Source organism: Sorex araneus, chromosome 3, assembly GCF_027595985.1.
Source record: "Sorex araneus isolate mSorAra2 chromosome 3, mSorAra2.pri, whole genome shotgun sequence".
NCBI lineage: Eukaryota > Metazoa > Chordata > Mammalia > Eulipotyphla > Soricidae > Sorex > Sorex araneus.
Window position 1 is genome coordinate 128,540,785 of NC_073304.1, and position 18,977 is coordinate 128,559,761.

General features: G+C 38.0%; 1 protein-coding gene across 3 annotated transcripts in view; it reads left to right on the top strand.

Annotated features, from left to right (window-relative positions):
• Positions 1 to 18,977, top strand: part of PLCB1 (phospholipase C beta 1) — a 797,636-nt gene that overhangs the window by 444,828 nt on the left and 333,831 nt on the right. The gene's annotated exons all lie outside the window — the stretch shown is intronic.

The window sequence follows — 18,977 nt, forward strand, 5'->3', positions numbered from 1 at the left end:
CTTAAGTTTAGCTCATAACTGGGTCCACTCTGCTCCAGCCACCAAGGTCTTTGGTAGAGTTTTCATTGTTGCATCATTGATTTGGGTTCATCAGAAGGGTGGTAACCTAGAAAATAATGCTTCGACATTACAATATCTACCACAATAAGCCCAAAAGTCTCCTATAAATCCCTAATGCAAACTCCCAAATATTTTTTCGAAGCCTAAGTACTAATGACAACACACAAATCACCAATTATCCGAGATCTTAAAAAAATTAGAGAAATACAAAGTAAAATGTAACATGAATCCAGCTGAGTATGTTTTGTTAGCAAAATTCTGTTTTAAAATTTTAGTAAAGACTAATACAGGAAATGCACAAATGGCATTCAAGTATTATAATCATTTTTAAAGCAATTTTACATTGTGTTCTAAGAGGTAAAACTAAATTACATATACTTGATAATAAAATGAAATCACTGTATTACTGGCATCCTGTTGCTCATTGATTTACTCGAGCAGGTGCCAGTAATGTCTCCATTCTTCCCAGCCCCAAGATTTTAGCAGCCTCTCCTTACTCGTTTTTCCCAGCAATTGGAGGCTCTTTTCAGGCTCAGGGGAATGAGATCTGTTATTGTTACTATATTGGCATATCGAATAGACCACTGGGAGCTTGCCAAGCTCTTCCGTACGGGCAGGATGCTCTCAGTACCTTGCTGGGCTCTCCGAGAGACATATATATTTATTTCCCTTTATGATGATGTGTCGCATGGCCTGAGGCTGTGCAGTCCAGAAATATGTTCACTTATGCGTGAGGCTCAGCCCGACCGTGTGGAAAGCAGCCTGGAATGTGACAGTGGTTGAGTAGTGGAGGTAGGCTGGGTCCCTTGGGGAAGGGACTTCTCTCATCCGCCCCCCTCTGGGGCGCTCCATGAGTTCTGGAGTGTGGTTGAAGAGGAGATTATCTAGCTCTGGCAGGAGGTGGCTTATGGGTGTGATCCTTGGGTCACCAGAGATTGGGGGAAGCAGGCAGAGAATCTCTGCTTCTGGGTCCCGTTGAGTCCAGAGTCCAAGATCACAAAGTTCCGCATTACCGGAGTTCTGTGGGACTTCGCTCATGCATGAGGCTTGGTCCAATGGTGTGGAACAGGACCTGGAGTGTGGTGGCAGTGGGATAGCAGAGTCGGCTGCCGGGGCTGGGTCTCTTGGGGCGGGAAGGGCTCTCACCCGCCCCCTCTGGGGCACCCCTGGTACAGAGTCCTGTGGCATGGTCATTTTATGCTCCCTTCCAGGAGGAAGCAGCCATGAGTTCTGGAGGGTGCAATAAAATGAAATATGAAGCAAAAATGAAAATTCTGGGAGTAATTATTGAAAAAAGAAAGAAAGAAACTCCTCTACAGAGGAAACACAAATATGCTTACCCATATACTAAGCACCCACCCTTATATGTCATTAAACCACACAAGAGACTGCAGGCACAGTATTACATGAGATAGAACTCATGGAGGACTCTGGCCTCTGGGAACTGACATCTCACTTGCAAAGATAGTAAATAAATACATAAAGTTCTATATAAAGGAATTAAAGCCAAATTCTTGTTGGCATAAAAATAGCTATTTTAACATAGTTAACAAGGTTAACATGGTTAACAAGGAAGAAGTTCTGAGAATTAGGTATTTAAGCTAGATCTATATGCAAAAAGCTGTTGAGGTAAAAATCAGGTTAAAAAGTAGAAGATAGTCTATTAGTACAAAAGATACAAGCAGTCCTGAAACTTTGGGGAGGCCATAGAATTCTTGAGGTAGTGATAGGTATATAAAAAGATTGATCTAAGAAAAGTTTTTAACAGGGCATAGAAACAAGATCATGTAGGAATTTGGAAACAATGGTAGGAATTTGAATATCATTCAAAGAAAATAAAACAAAATATAACATATTCTATAAGAGGAAAATGTGAATTTATGACCTCAAAAGAACTCTCTAAAGTATGTTTATGGGTTCTAGAAGAGAAAAGAAGGAAACTGTTAAGAAACAGTTCCACTAGTGCAGCTGACTGATGGTGATGGTTCGAACTAAGAGGATAATAGTTGATGTGGCGAAGTGAGCAGCCTGGGGATATACTTTGTGGAGGTAATGCTGCATGTCATACTAATGGAGAATTTAGGGAAGGCTGAGAGAATCAGTATAATAAAGACTAACTCTACTTTTCATATGAGGAACTGGTAGATTTATGGGCTGTGACTAATATGAGAAAGACTGGGAAGGAGATCTGTAAAGAAAGGCAATGGGGAATTAAGAATACTTTACAAACATTTAAAGGTTAAGATGTCTATTAGTCATTCATGCAGGGCTAGTTAAATATTTGCAGACCCAGTGCTCAAGGAAAATGAAGGCCACTTGTACAAAAAAACAGGGAGGTAATGACATCAGAAGCACTGAAATATAAAACTTTTCTTCTCTGGTTCTCCCTTGATCCTAAGAACATTATTTTTAAATTTGCAAACTAATTCTAAACACAAAATAATTAAAAATTTTATTATTAAAAATTATTTACCAGTAATTTTTATTGTCTAAGGCCTTTTCAAATTAACTCTAACACTATTTAACTCACAATCAATAGAACTGTGTACTTCACAGTTCACATATATACAAATATTTTCTTTATCTTATTTTTTCCATTTGATCTTACTGATTTTAGTGTTACTGATTAATAGAGAAATGACATACTGTTATTTATGTTTCTTAGAATACAACTTTCTTTAGCTTCTGAGGAAATTTCTGATCTTAATGGAAACCATAGCTGTAGTCAGTGCCTCTTGAGTTAACACACCTTAACACAATTTGACTATCAGTGCATTACTGTGCATTATAGGTCCATAGGAATTCTATTATATATAAATGCTATATATGAGTGGCAAACAAGGAATATTGTACATTTGTATTGCACATGTGTGCTCAAGTTCTCCACTGTCACATCAATCTTCAGGTAAAATATGTGTTCAAAGACAAACTGGTCATGAATTTTAAGATGCTGGTAATATTACTGTGAAAGTGGATTCCCCTAAGCTGTTGAGTTCCTGAGAATTGTATGCAAGATTTGCATACAAAATTCAGATGCTTTAGCAGTTAAGTTTATTGTACATTTAGAGTACATGGGTTCTTCCCCAATGTCCAGGCCTCTTCTTTTACCCATGTCTGATGTTCCTCATTCTCTTCTATGCTGCTGGAGCCTGTCTGTGACTTCCTGACTCCTGTTCCTTACTGTTTACTCACTTTCAATATACAGAGCTTGGTCTCATTCCTATATCATTCTCTTTCCAATGTATACCTTCCTAGTCTGAAATCCTATCACATGGTCTCTCAAATCAGATCCCAGTCATGGTTTCCTAATGCCTCCATTCTCTTCTACTCTCTGGCTAAAGCTGCATCTCCAAAGATTAGATCCCTGTTCGGTACCTGTTGCTGGACCTGTCTCAGACTGTTTCCCAATGGTTTCCTGTGGTTCCATCTTTTGTAGACTCCAACCACGGTGTTGTGCTTATGGGGAAGACTGTGCTTAGTACCTTTTCACTGTCTGGGCATTTGACTCCTACCTGGTTCTGCCATCAGTAGGGTATGCAAAGCCCCAACTAATTCTTAAGTCTTGGTGAATATGTAGAGACAGGCAGAGGCAGACATACAGAGAGACAGTGGGAGAGAGAGGAGGGAGGAAGGGAGGGAGGGAAGGAGTGGAGAGGACCTTTCTGGGGGGTTTCCTTTTATCTACTGCCATCTCCCACCCCTATTATCTATTTTGATTGGATACTTTTAAATGGGCACAATATAAATTGACTATCTAAATCCACATGGTGCTCTGCCCTTCTGCTCCCACTTATGTCAATAACAGAACATTAAATCTTCCATGTGCAAACTCACAGGGCCCCACATTCACACCACTGGTCCATCGTTCATATGGAAATATCTGAAAAGAAGAAACTTAAGTCTGGATCTGTGGGGAAATGCCAGTATTGAAGATAAATATTCATTAAATAATGGAGATGAAAGACATGATGAAACCAACTTGGGAAAATGTGGTTAGAGAAAATGATTCAGTAAAGAACCCTTGAAAGTTCAGTTATACAAAAGGAAATGAACCAGCACAATGCATTGAATGAAGAATGCCTATTAAAGTGTGTGAGGTGCAGTTGGGTGTTGGGGAGAAAAAGAGAGTGAAAAATCCTAGAAATCATTGGTCCATCCCCAATAGAAACAGTATGGAAGGTACTCAATAAACTCAGAATTGAGCTCCTATATGACCCAGCAATTCTACTTTGGGGAATCTATCCCCGGGACAGAAAAACATTCATTCAAAAGAAAGTAAGTACGCCATTATTCACTGCAGCACTCATTGCAGTAGCTAAGATTTAAGGCCAATGTAGATGTCTAAGGACAGATAAGTGGATCATGAAGATGCTGTATATACAGACAGTAGAGGACTACACAGGTGGAAGGATATAAGATGAGGTCATGTGATTCACTGCAACATGGATGGAACTGGAAGACACCATGTTAAATTAAGTAAGCCAGAAGAAGAAAACACACCAGAGGATATCACTTATACATGGTATTTAGAATAACTGGATTAGGAACACAATGTATTAAAAGGAAGATGCCTGGGTCAATGTTGGTCCCAGAACATAGGTATCACTGTATCACTGTTACTGTATCACTGTCATACCATTGTTCATCTATTTGCTCAAGCAGGTACCAGTAACATCTCCATTGTGAGACTTGTTGTTACTGTTTTTGGCATACCCAATATGCCATGGGGATCTTGCCAGGCTTTTCCTTGCAGGCGGGATACTCTCGGTAGCTTGCTGGGCTCTCCGAGAGGGATGGAGGAATCGAACCCAGGTCGGCTGCATGCAAGGCAAACGCCCTACCATCTGTGTTATTGCTCCAGCCCCCACCTCCCCCCGCCATAAAGAGAAGGTAAGAGAAGGAAAGAAGGAGTGGAGGGAAGTGGGAGAAGAGACAGATGAGAAGCAATGAGGGCCAAGTTAGGCGACTCAGGTGCAAAGGTGGTATTAAGGAATGAAAAAGCCAATTATCTAAATCAGAGTCAACAACACTGAAATCAAGTAACCCCAACTTCAACAACTGAAGTTTGAAAGGTGCCTGACAAGACGGAAGGCTGGACGTTGGGATGGGTATGAGGCAGATATGGCTTGAGAACCTGAAAATGGGTTAGTGGAAGAAAGTTAATACTGGGTGGTGGGATTGTTTGCTGCAATATTGTATATCTAAAACTCAACTGAATACTTTTGTAAATCATAGTGCTTTAGCAAAGGGAAAATAGTACAATATTGAAAGTGCAGAGTCCCAGAGTCATAGTGCTTTAACAAAGGGAAAATAGTACAATATTGAAAGTAAAGGCTCCTATTTAAAGCTTCTGAACAGTTAAGCAAGATAAGAACAGAAATGCCATCTTTGGATTTGGCAACATAGAGATAATTGCTGGTCTTTCTAATATAGTGAAGAGAAGCTTTTAAGGCAATAGTTAAGAGGTTATATATCATGAAAAAAATAAAATAGAAATGTAGTTAGTTATTAATAACTTTTTTTTGCTTGAAAAGAAATAGAGGAACAGGACTATGTTTGTACAATACTATCAAGAAAATGGCATTAGTATGAATGATTATTTATTTTCATGCTAGATATTAATTACCACTGTGTGTGCAATATCTGCAGATTGTAAATTTCTAAATTGTTAACCATTTGGACTATTTCTAAATATATATTTTAGTATTAAATACTTTAACAAATGGTCACATATACATTGTTTTCTAAAGCAACTGTATCACCTAATACTAACATTAACAGGTAAGGGGGCCTCTGACTATTCTCATACTGTTTTTTGAGTGTGAAAATAACTAAATGATTCTGCTAAATCCTCTTCAAAAAGCTCAGCTTTTAAATAGTCTCATTTAAAATTTTATTTTGATCCATTAGAATTAATTTTTATTCCAGTCTCCTCAAAACATAAGACCTTTTAAAATTTTTGTTTGTTCTTTCCATCTAAACAGGATTTAGGCAGCACTAGGTAAATATAATGATAGTTTTCTTTATGGATTTTATCCCATGGATTAAATAACATACAAAAAGCCAAAATTTTGAAACTTTTGAAGCCTTTTATTTCAGGATAACTGAGCATTTACACTTTTTCAATCTGCAGTTAAGGAACATCTTTTCATGGGCAAATGAGAAATAAGCTAAATGTAGATGTTTTAGAATTTCCTTACAAAAAGGGCTTTTAAAAAGCCTGATTCCTATTGGAAACATATAGTTTTAATCTCAAAAGTTTCCAGCAGTTAATTTATACAGAAAAAGAAAAGGAATCAAAATATAAAAAGTAATCTTATTTAAAAATGCTAACATTAAGAGTAGAAAATTCCAAGAATTGTATAGTCTTTAGAAAAATAAAAATTAGTATTTTTGATTCCCAAATTATTTCCCCCGTAAAAGATGCTTAATTATAGGAAAATTAGTTTAAGTGGCAAAGATGAATTTGAATGAAAGTAGTTTATTTTGGACTTCCCAGGAAACAGCATTTAAGGTATAGGAAAGTGAAACAAGAAAAGGAAATATTGTCAACAAAGAATGTCATATCATTGACATTGCCCTGTTGGCAACCAGTTAATGTCCCTAGAAATTTAAACATGGTGATATGTCCCTCAGAATTTCCCCACCTGAGTTGCAAGAGAGCTATTATGTTTATCTACCAATTTTCTTCAGTCATTGATTGAGAGGTGTTTCCTAGGGAAATCATTTTCTGGTTCTTCTGTTTGCTAGGAATTAAGCAGGATCTGGCCAGAGAAAAATCAGCATCAGCCAATCATGCAAATTATAGTGACTAAAATTTAAGCCAAAATGTAATAAAATGGTAGAGGGGAACAGAAGCCGGGCAATAAGAGAGACTTGTGCAGAGAATACACAACAGGACTTTCTCCTGTAATTTTTCAGATAATACTTGACTTGTGTTTCTCCTAAAACTTTTGGAAATCAGCTGTTGGGTCTAACCTGTTGCTTTACTGATGAGAATACATAGACTGCAAAATCTAATGACTTACTTAAAGATACAAGAGATGTAATGGAGAACTCAAATATGTTAATATATGACTTTGTTGAGCATCAGTAGAATTTTGTCGATTCAAATATTGACAGAAAGTTATTTTAGATGTTCTAGTGAAACATTTCAAATTGGAAAGTGTTTAGCTTACATTTAGTCCTAGACAGACTTGGAAATAGACAAGGACACTAGAAGTGATAAGACCAGAATCCCAGAGAGTGTGTCCTCTTGCTGTGGATGATTACTATTGTGTCCATATATTTTGCAATAGAGTCTCTTTATCTCCATATTTGCCTTCTTAACTCAGATATAAACTTGACAGAGTCATAAAATGTGGGTAGAAATTCCTTTTGTTTTTTTGAAGCGCACCCAAATCTCACAGTAACTTTATCACTATCACTATCACTATCATGTGTTGATCCTCGATTTGCTCAAGCAGGCCCAGTAACATCTCCATTTGTCCGAGCCCTGAGATTTTAGCAGCCTGTCTTTCCTCATCCTTCCCAACAGTGACACATTAGAGGCTCTTTTAGAGTCAGAGAAATGAGACCCATCATTGTTACTATATTTGGCATATGGATATGCCACACGGAGCTTATAGGCTCTACTGTGTGGGCAGGAAAACTCTCAGTAGCTTGCTGGGCTCTCCTAGAGGAAGAACTAGGCTATAAGAGACCTAGGTGCTAGGACCATAAGAGAAACTAGGCGCTTCCAGAAGCTTGGTTTTATAGACTGGATGTCGGCCGTTGATGGGATTGCATGGCGTCAGGGGCAGTTTCAGGGTGTGACCGCCTAGCTACTGGAAAATGGGGGATCTGGGTAGAAGAGGCCAGGTCCTGATCCTAGCAGGCTTGGAGATCTCAGCCCTGGGTCCCACACACCTGGGTTCCTCTGTCAGTTCCTTCATGCGTGAGGCTCGTCTGAACGTGTGAAGAGGGGCTTTGAGCATGGCTGTGGCTGGGTTCCGGACGTCTTTGACTGCTGGGGCTCTGCTCAGGGCAGGGAGGGAAACTCAATCTACTCACTCCATGGGCCCCCCGGTGAAGACAGCCAGGCACGGGGGTAAGAGACTCTGCCCAGTAACTGTTAACAGTAACTTTATATTAGTACTTAATCTAAATGTAAATTAGAGTTTGGTTATCTCCTTTTAAGACAGATTTGGTTCAGTAGATCAGAGTCCAAAAGAATGAATCCCATTGACATGTCAAGTCTGGTCAAAATTATAAATGGAATCCTGATCAGTAATCATTTTGATTTGGTTTCTCTTATGTTCAATATTTCATAATATTTTATAACCTCTCACTTCTGATATTGTGGTTGATTCTATTTCTCGGGCCCAGAAAATATAATTTCTTTTATGAGTTTATAAATTAGCAATTGATTAGGTAAGTATTTGCAAAAACATTTGATATCCTGATGGACATTCCTGCCTAATTTTCATTAAAGGCAGCAGTTTAACCTGTCCTCCTGAAGCATTTAATCTGGCTTCAGATCTTTTTTTTTTTTTTTAAATTTTATTGAATCACCATGTGGAGGGTTACATAGTTCTCAGGATTATGTCAGTTATACAATACTCAAACACCCTTCCCTTCACCAGTGCCCATCTTCCATCACCAACCCCCCCAGTATACCTGCCGCCCCCTCCCACCTCCCCAGTCCCCACCCTTGTAAGTGATAAGTTTCACTTCGTTTACGCCTTATCTCGATTACATTCCATGTTTCAACACACAACTCACTACCGTTGTTGGGGTTTTCCCCCAAAAAAGAAAAAGACAGCCCTATTGCCAAGGAGGCATTTGATAGTTCTCCACTGCTAAGAATATAGAGATAGTAAGTCCCGCTGTTTGTTACATAACTTTTCTTTTTCCCCCTTGCCCCGCGCCACCGAGTTCACGCCTGTTTAGTAATCGCCACGCTGCCTGACAAGGGAAAAAAAAAAAAAACGAAAAGGATGGTTATTTCCCGTCATCAGCAGGCTTGGGGCTCTGGCTTAGTTGATAGACTAGTAGAGTGTCTGCAAGCAGTTTCTGGAACCGAAGGTCTTGCGCTGCTATCGGCTCCGGCTCGAGATTCCACCAGCGTCCCACTGTTCCATGTACATAATTTTTCCCCTTATATCCCATTCCCACGCCACCAGGTCTGTTTGCTTAATGGACATCACACTATAGTTGATGCCATGCCGCGTTTCTTCCCGAGAAAGAAGAAAATTTCTTCCCAGCTGGCGTGGGGATATAGCTTAGTTCAGTCTAGAGAGATGGCTACTACTTTGATTGCCTTCAATATTTCAGCAACAGACTTACTATTCTTGTTAGGATCTCCCACAAAAGTCCGACCCATTAAAAAGGAACCATTACATATTGCTGATGCTAAGATGACATTAGGTCGCGCGGTTTTGGGTTTCTGTATAAAGTCCAGGGAAAGTACAACCAGAAATAACATCACTACAAACTTTTACCCTTTTATGGTGCTCATAAGATGGAGAAACCTAGAGAGAGGCTCGGCGTCTCCATTTTGCGCTCAGAAAGCCGCGGACCCTGTGCTGTGCTCGGGAGGAAGGAGTTGAGAGAGAGAGGTTAAAAGAATTGGGGGATGCCCAGTTCCCACTGTTTCAGCCCGCCGTGGGTTCTCCAATCCCGTGCCGGAATTAGTTCAGTGGGCTGCTTGGAGTCCAAGGGCGCTTCCTTGGGCTCTTCCATCATGCTTGCTCCGCAGCAGGATCCAAAGGGTGGCTTCAGATCTTAATAAAAGAATGCTATTTAGGAACTCAGAGAGTGCCCTAAGCTGTTAAAAGTGTTTCTAGGAGCATATCTGTGTTACTGATGAAATTCCTGTTGTCCGGGATAACCAAACTGTAAAGCAATAATAAGAGACCAAGAATAATCAAGGAATTCACAGCCATGGCTAATTCTAAATTTAATTTAAGATTCACTTCCTTCAGTGTTAGCAAAATATTTTGCAATAATAGTTAACACTTAAATATTTCCAGATTACAATTGAAAGCTATTATTTTCTTATTTAATATAAGAATATACATGTTCTTATATATGTTTTAAAATAAAGGAGCTAATAAAAACTAACAAAAACTTTACATAAAATTAAGAAGCAAAGTGTAAAAGTGCAATAAGCCTTGCAATTTTTGCTGAGCTAATTTTAGGTTATTAATTAATTTTAAGTGTTTTCTACCTCAGATTTCCTTGCCTGATTTTGTTTTCTAAGTTAAAATTCCAAGAAGTTAACTGCTGCTTACTGTAGTAGGTAGTTTCGTGAAAACCATTTGTGATTTAAAGATATTTTTGCTATAACTCTATTCCTACAGTATGGACTATGAGTCTCATGCCTTTGTGAACATATCTTTAAAAACTCTCCTAATAACTAATAAATCTAACCCCTCCAGCCCACAGGGATTTTCCCATTTCTGTATTCTAATTCAGTTTACTAACAATTAACTCATAATCTTAACCCTTGGAAGTTCTTTTAATTTATTTTTGATGTGTTCTTTCCTTTAGCTTCTCTGATTAATAGCTTAATTAGGGCAAGGACAATGCAAACTCTGCACACGTGTTTTTATTTTCTGCTTATAACCCAGTTTTTGGCATACATTATCTTTCCCATCAATATTTTTGTTGAATGAACCAATTTTCTTTGGATCGGTATAAGATAATCCCTCCTGTATAATGCAGTCTTCTCAAAGGTGACTAAAGCAGTATTTTATTTTGTGAATATTTTAAATGAGCAGAATAGTCCTTGTTCTGTTGAAACATAGCCATTCTAGAAACTATTAGAGGACACACCTAAGTTATTTGTGAAAGAGTGAAATGTACTAGATAGAAAGTCCTATGCAAAAATTGTTTTAACCAGGGGCTGGAGGGATAGCACAGCAGATAGGGTGTTTGTCTTGCATGCATCCAACCCAGGCTCGATTTCCAGCATCCCATATGGTCCCCCCAGCACCGCCAGGAGTAATTGCTGAGTGCAAAACCAGGAGTAACCCCTGAGCATTGCTGGGTGTGACCCAAAAAGCAAAAAAAAAAAAGAGCAAAATAAAAAAGAGATTGTTCTAACCAATATTGTTTAAAGAAATATCCAAAGTACAAAGTACAGATAAAAATTAGATTAAATTCTTAATGGGAACAACTCCTTCTTGTTCTCTAGTAATTTATCTGGCTTATTGTTTTTTTTAAAAAACACTCTTTTGTTCTTTGTCCATTAATACTCAACAAACAAAAATCAACCATAACTCAGATCCATCTTCTAGTATAATTTGAAGCAATGAGTCATATACTTCTTTAAGCTATCTTACAATTCATAAGTGAGTTAACTAATAATAGGATGGAATTCATCTACAAACTTGAGGAAAGTTTTTTTTATAGCGGACAAGACATCTTAATAGTAATAAATATTAGTTCAATGAAAATAATTTAATGCACATACATTGTGAGTCCAATGCATTAAAACATGATAGATTAGCGCACTTATTTTCCTGGCTAGCATTAACTTTGTTGGAAAGGTGACTGTATTACTGGCCTCAACTCTTCAATCCCATAACCACTCCCTTATAATCATGGCCGTGGGCATGTAACGTTATTATTGCGTCTACTCTGAGTTTGGTTTTAGTTCTGTGACTCACATTGGCAAATGAGTTGTTGGCAAACATAACATTCACAAACACATGAAAGGTGCTTGTACAGTGAGCTTGGCTTTAGAGTTGCCCCTTGACTTTGTCTTAAGAAGAATATACTCAGACCTGCTAGAGGAGAAGCCTTATGGAGCAGAACTGAGATCCCATTACTTCAGCGTGGAATGTCCTCCATCATCCAGTCGTGCATCTGCATCTACCTGCACACATATAAGCAAGTTTAGTCAAGATGAACAGAACTACACAACCAACCTAAGGAATTGTAAATGAAATAGCTACCTATTGTTACAAGCCATTGCATGTTGGGTGACTTCTTACATAATTTTAATGTGCAGATCCCTAATGCACCATGACTTCTCACATTCAAATATGTAGTTACTTATTCTTTGTTAATTACCAATATTGGCACATATAAACAATAAATAAGAAATCTTCAGTTATGCCCTTGATTATATTCAAAGTTATATCAAATTAGAAAAGCAAAACCTTTGTCCTTCAAAATACACTGAAAATTTGCACTGTGATCCCTTCATTTTCCCCATAATATAAAATCGAGCAATTACAAGGGTTTCTATCCAGCTGGTTTGTATCCTCAGTACTCTAGAATACTATCGTAATTCTAGCTCATAACATGGCAATGGGCTTCAATAATACTGTGGGAGGCAGTTTCTCAGCTACACTGAGTTGAGTGGGGGGATAAAAGTTTATTATTTCTCTGTATTCTTGGAGTTTACTTGGCAGATATAGTTGGGGGTGGCTAAGCAGTGCTTTCATAGCCAAGGATGGCCTAACCCACTTCAGTGGGGTGTTAACTCTTCTGGCTGAGGACGCTCTCCAAGAACTCCTTTACCTACCAGTTAAGACTGGCCTGAACTTGTTCACATAATAGAAGGGTTGCTAGCAGCAAGACAAAGTAAGCCCTAGTGGATACAGGTTTTTCAAAATTCTGCTGGCATCCCATTTACTGTTGTCTCAGAATCGGTGGTGACACTTTGCAGGTGGTGGCTAGAAATAGGAATGGATTGAGATAATGGTAGTTCATTAGGGCATTGTTACTAAGAGCAAAATTATGACAGCCAAATAGTCTACTTACGCCATGCTAGTATCTTCTTCATGAGGGACTGGAACCTGTATAAATCAATGTTTCTAACCTCTTTTGCCAACCCTTTACCTGGCCCATAGAAGCCAATTTCACTTGTAGTCTGAGATGTAGGTTTTATTATTATTTAGGTAGAGTGAAGCCAGTAGATATGTAAAGGCCAGACACAGAGAGAGAGAGAGAGAGAGAGAGAAGGAGGGAGAGAGAGATTAGAGTAGATAAGGTGCTTGCCTTGCAAAGAGCTGACCATGGTTCAGTACCCGGCACTACATATGATTCTGAGCCCCACCAGAAAGGATTACTGAGCCCAGAGCCGGAATAATTCCTGAGCACAGGCCAATAGGGCCCCTCCCTTTCCCCCTTCCCCCAAAACAATATATTGATATCTGATGCCATGGAAAAGAACCCAAACATGAAAGCTTATAACTATCTCATGGTGATTTAATAAAATTTTTTAAAAAAGAGAAAAAGAAAAGATCTTTACATTTTCCTTCAGGCAATTGACATACCATCCTGGAGTACACCAGAATGGGAAACACCAGTAGTTGGAAGGGGGGGACAGGATGTCTGACTCATAGAGTGGCATTAACTTTGAACTTTTTTTCTTCCAATTAGAACAACAATGTGGTACTGTGCAAATTCTAGAACTTCTGTTAGGATCATGTTAGATTAGTTTCCAACAGAAAACACTTCCTACATGCTTTCCCTTCTCTATCCTGCTTAGCTTACATGCTTCCCCGAGAGCCTCCCTCAGCAAATCCCTAATTATCAAGAATTCCCATAGTAAGATCTGCTTTAGGGATGGAACCAGACAATCCAGGGCATTTGTAGGACAGGAATGTATGATCTCTAGTATACCTTATATACTAATTTTGTTATTAGATTTACAGTTCATGCTTCCTTTGAGCTAGGAGCATCACTTTGATTCTTAAGCTGCTGGAATATTATGTTGTAACTTCACCTCTATTTCCTCCTGACTTACCTAGAAGTGACCTCAAAATGCTTTCAAGGAGTAAGGATGTTCCATTTTGCATTTTGAACTTTGGGTCTTCCTTTATTTAATTAACTTGAGAAGAGAAATGAGATTCCATTGTATTAGCATGGCATTTAAGGTAGAGAAATTTACTGGCAGTAGGCAATCATGTGAAGCAGCCGTTTATGACTGAATTATACCATTTATAGCTACTTAACATGCTGAACCATTCCTCCCTGTCTGGAAAAATCATAAAAAGGGGCCTGTCAGCATTCTGAGTCACTGCTCAGAAACTTATGCATCCTCACACCTGCATTTAAATGAGTGTTTCCGGGGCAAAAATCTAAGGACTTTAGAGAAATGAAATGAAGCACTCTAGCTTCAAATAACAAACAATATTTGTTCTGCCTGCAGTTGTAAATTGCAAAAAGAACATTTTAGAATGTGTTTATTAATAATCCTTTTGAATAACATATAGTTCATATTTATTAACTTATTGAGATAACACTCATTTACAAGAGTGTTATTGTTTATATGGTTTATGGGTACCATGCTCACCATCAAAATGCAATAATTTTCTAACACAATTCATTGGAAAGTTTTCTTATATTCCTTACCTTCAGGAAAACCTAGTTCTGCAGTCTCTTACCTAGTCCTTTGTTTTATTTATTTATATACTATGTATGAGTGAGATCATCTGGTTTTTATCTTTCATTTTCTGATTTATTTTGCCTACTTCATAGGATTTTTAAATTCAGAAATCTAAGCAGGATATAACCAAGAAGCCCAATATGATGATGTCTAAAACATGAAAAAATAAAGATTGATATGATGTCTTGCACCATTTGAGATTCTAGGGCCCAGAGCCATAGTGCAGTAGGTAGGCCACTTTCCCTGCATGCTGCAGACGTGGGTTTGATCCACAACGTCTCACATGTTTCCTCTGAGCCTCTGGGGAGTGTTCCTCTAGTGAAGAGCCAGGAGTAAGTCCTAAGCATTGCTGTGTGTGACCCCAGGACAAATGAACAAAAAAGGAAATTCTACAAATAAATTAGCAACTGCTTAAAACATGATAAGGACAGATTGATAATCTTCAGTACACTGACCCTTACATGTGCACATAAGATAGTGTAGCACAGATGGACTCATTTATCGCTCAGACTATGATCCTAATTCAGAATCAAGAACTGGAATTATCTAATTTTCAGCTTCTTACATTTTATTTGTATTGTTATTACTTATAAAATAGTAAGTAGACTTTTAATTTCTTTGTAGATACAAACATACAATTACTACCTGATTTCTGTTCTATCGGGATAGAATTTTTATAGCACAACAGCAAGATTTCTTCATTGCTTCCCTACCAAAAGTAAACCTTAGATCTTACTGGGTTTTTCCTGATTCTGTGGAAAGTTGTTTTCCTGATTAGCAGCAGAAGCTTTCGAGTCATACCTTTCTTGAGTCTGTATTTCAATTAGCTCTTTGGCCTAATGGGGGCTCAAGAAAGCTTTAGTTCTGTACTGTTTATATTCAGAAGTATTTTCCCTCCCAACTGATGCAGTTGCACAAATTGATAATTCTACCCATGTTTCTGATGTGTTCTTTAAATTATTTCTAATGCTTAAGTTTCCTTTCTGGGTTCAAAATGCTTTCACTGCAGCTTTATGGGTGATATAAGATTGAAATTGTAGATCCTACATATAGATTCCTCAACTCTCACCTGCCCATTGGGGATGGAGGCAGTAAACTGTGCATATCCAAAAGATATAATGTGATGCCTATCAAATTTGTATGATAAGGACAAACCCACTTTGTCAGATCTTCAGTATACTGATCCTTACATGTGCACATAAGATAATATAGCACAGATTGGCTCATTCATGGCTCAGACTATCAATTGAAAAATTAGCTCAGACTGTCAATTGAAAAATTGCCTGAGATGAGTTTGGTTTAGATAGAACTATACTTTCTCTTTGCATGTGGTTCTTTACACAGTGTACTCCATTAATAGCCAAACCATTTGTAGTTCCTGTTGCACTACCTTGGTTCATTTTATCACTGCCTTTGACCATATTTATCTCTTTTTAAAACTATTTTTACCTTTGTTGACCTCAGTTCTTTCCCTCAAATTTCTGCTGAGCAAATCCCAGTATTCCAGGTTAAACAAAGTTCTTCTCTGAGTCCCTCTGCATGTATTTTTTTTACTGTTACATCAATCATTTCCTAAATTTCACTTGAACCACTGCTGTTCGCCAGCCAGCTTTAAGTATTCAAATCCTATTTATTTCTTAAATTCAAATTTGGGGACTATGTCCATAAAAGTTTCCATTTTCTATCTAATGAAACATCGCCTCTCTATACATTTGACAGTTTGTTCAGAGCTTTTGATGGTTTTTACACTTTTTTTTCTTGTTAGAATAGAGAAACTTCCTGAGAAAGAAATGATGTCTTAATCTCCATTATATTCCAGTCTACTGCAGCACCCAGCTCAGTATCCTAGACAAATGCCCACTACGTATGGGCAGACTTGTGTGAATTATGTATGCAGACTTGAGTGAAGAAGCAAATCTCATTGATGAATCACACCATTTGGACTGGATCAAATACATTTTATTAGTGTTTTCACTATATCAGTTTAAGAGTGGGATGGACTGGAGCAATAGCACAGTGGGTAGGGCGTTTGCCTTGCACACGACCGACCCTGGTTCGCTTCCTCTGTTCCTCTTGGAAAGCCCAGAAAGCTACCGAGAGTATCCTGCCTGCATGGCAGAGCCTGGCAAGCTACCTGTGGTGTATTTGATATGCCAAAAACAGTAACAACAAGTTTCACAATGGAGATGTTATTGGTGCCCACTCGAGCAAATCAGTGAATAGCAGGAGGACAGTGGCAGTGACAGTGACAGTTTAGGAGAGTTGGCATGCCTTTGATATTACAAAGATTGTGTCTCTAGAATCATCTTTCTGCCTTACTTGACTAACAAATAATCTTTGGTTATCTATTGTTAAAAACACATTTTTAAAAAACCAGAAGCAAAGTTTTTATAGTAGCACAGTTTCTATTAAAATGATATAAGCACCAAAGCCCAAGTATGCATTAAGAGTAAGGGCTAATGGCTAGGACAAGCCCGCTAACTGTTTCACTCTCTGTGGGCTTGTAAAGTGATATTCACAATGACAGATACCAGCATACCATAGATCATGGTGGTCAGTTTCAAATAAAAAAGGCTGGGAGTAGAAACATTTCAAATTCAGAGAATCTTCTTTACAAATTCTAAGCAAAATTCATTTCATGTAAGTTAGATAATGGTTAACTTAAATTTCCCAGAGATGTATACCCTTATGTGTAAATGTTACACTCAACTCTGCTATACCTTTATGTTTAGACACAGCATTTTAATTTTACAAATCTAAACCATGCTATTAATTAAAATGTCTGGACACTAAACTCTGGGAATCTGATATGAATACACTGTGGAATATAATATATGAATACTTTGTAATTGTTGATGCATTTTAGATGTAGAGCCCATAAAAAGTATAGCACATATACTTTTGGCATGTTATATAATGACATGTTTTTCTTAAATTTTAGACCTAAAAATGTCTTCAGCAGATGAAAGTGTTTTTATCTTCAAGAAGTGTTATTTAGTTTGTAGAATCATGCCAGTTGTCTGCGTGTGTGTGTGTGTGTGTGTGTGTGAAGCAAGATGATTTTCATTGAAAGAAACTTGTTTAGTAGGAAGTGAAGGGAGAGAAAGAGAGGAAGTACATGTTCAAGAAAGAACATGAAATTCACCAGAGTATAAAAAAGAGAGCAAAAAGATAGAGACAATTAAGAGAAATACATGTCAATGAAGAACACAGAGCAAACAAGAAAAAATAAATTGATTTAGCACCTGTGCTGGTCTTCTCCAAGTCTGAGTGCCTTGCCAAGGTTCAGGTCACCTTTTTGTTGTTGGTTTTGTTGTTGTTTTTTTGGACACATCCACCGGTGCTAAGAACTTTCTCCTGGGTCTATACTCGGAATCACCCCTGGATATCCCAGGTGATCATATGGGATGCTGGTGAGTGAACTCAAGTGGACTGCATGCAAGGCAATCACCCCACCCACTGTACTAGTGTTCTGACCGCTGGGCCAAAATTTAAGAATAAAAAACATTACGTGTTTTCCTTGCAGTTGTAGAGAATAAATGCCATAGCCACCCCTTTTAAACACGGAAACCTCAAAATGAAATTGGTGCTGCATCTACTTACATAGAACAGAACTGATTAGGAATTCTCCCAGCTTTCATACTAAATGAGTTGGGTTATTACTAATTAGCAAAACACTAAACAATTATCAGATTATGCACAATACCCTCTCAAGAAGGTATAGAGCAGTTTGATACTGTTTTCTTGGCCCACAAAGGGAAGAGTCCAAAAAGAATAAATAGCAAATCATCTAAAAGATGTCTCCAGGAAATCCAAGAATGCCATTAAGGAAAAACACGAAAGGGAAAGAAGAAAGTCATTCCTTACTAAGGACATTGAGTTTTTTGTTTTCCTATTTTCTGTATGATTTTTTCAAGCTTTATTTCAGCACTGTGATTTATGATACTGTTAACAATAATATCTTAGTCATATGGTCCAAAAGTTTACCCAGTACTAGAAAGTGAAATCTTCCACCTGTGTCCCAACGTCCCCTCCCTTGCCACCCCCCACTTCCCTAGTAGACTCTGACCCTTAGGTCCTGTTCTCAGAGTCTGTTGCCATTATCCATTTTCTTATTTCCTTGCTATATTTCTTCATATTCTACATGTAATAGCGATCACTTGACCCTCTCATTCTGACTGATTTCACTCAACATGATACCATCTTGTTCTGTCTATTTTGCAACAACTTTCATTATTTCATCTATATTCTTATAGCAAAATAATTCTATTATGTTCATCTACCATCTGTTCATCTTGGGCAATTATATCATTTTCAGATTTGGGCCATTGTGAACAGTGCTCCAATGAGCATAGAAGTGAAAATATGTTTTCAAAAAAGTGTTTTTCTGCCTTGTGACAGATGCCAAGAAGTGGAATTGCTGGGTTATATAAAAGTCCAGTTTTTAATGTTACTCCTCACAGAAGTGAGATTGGCATCATCAAGAAAAGTAGAGAAAACAGTGTTTGCAGGAATGTAGGGAATGGGAACC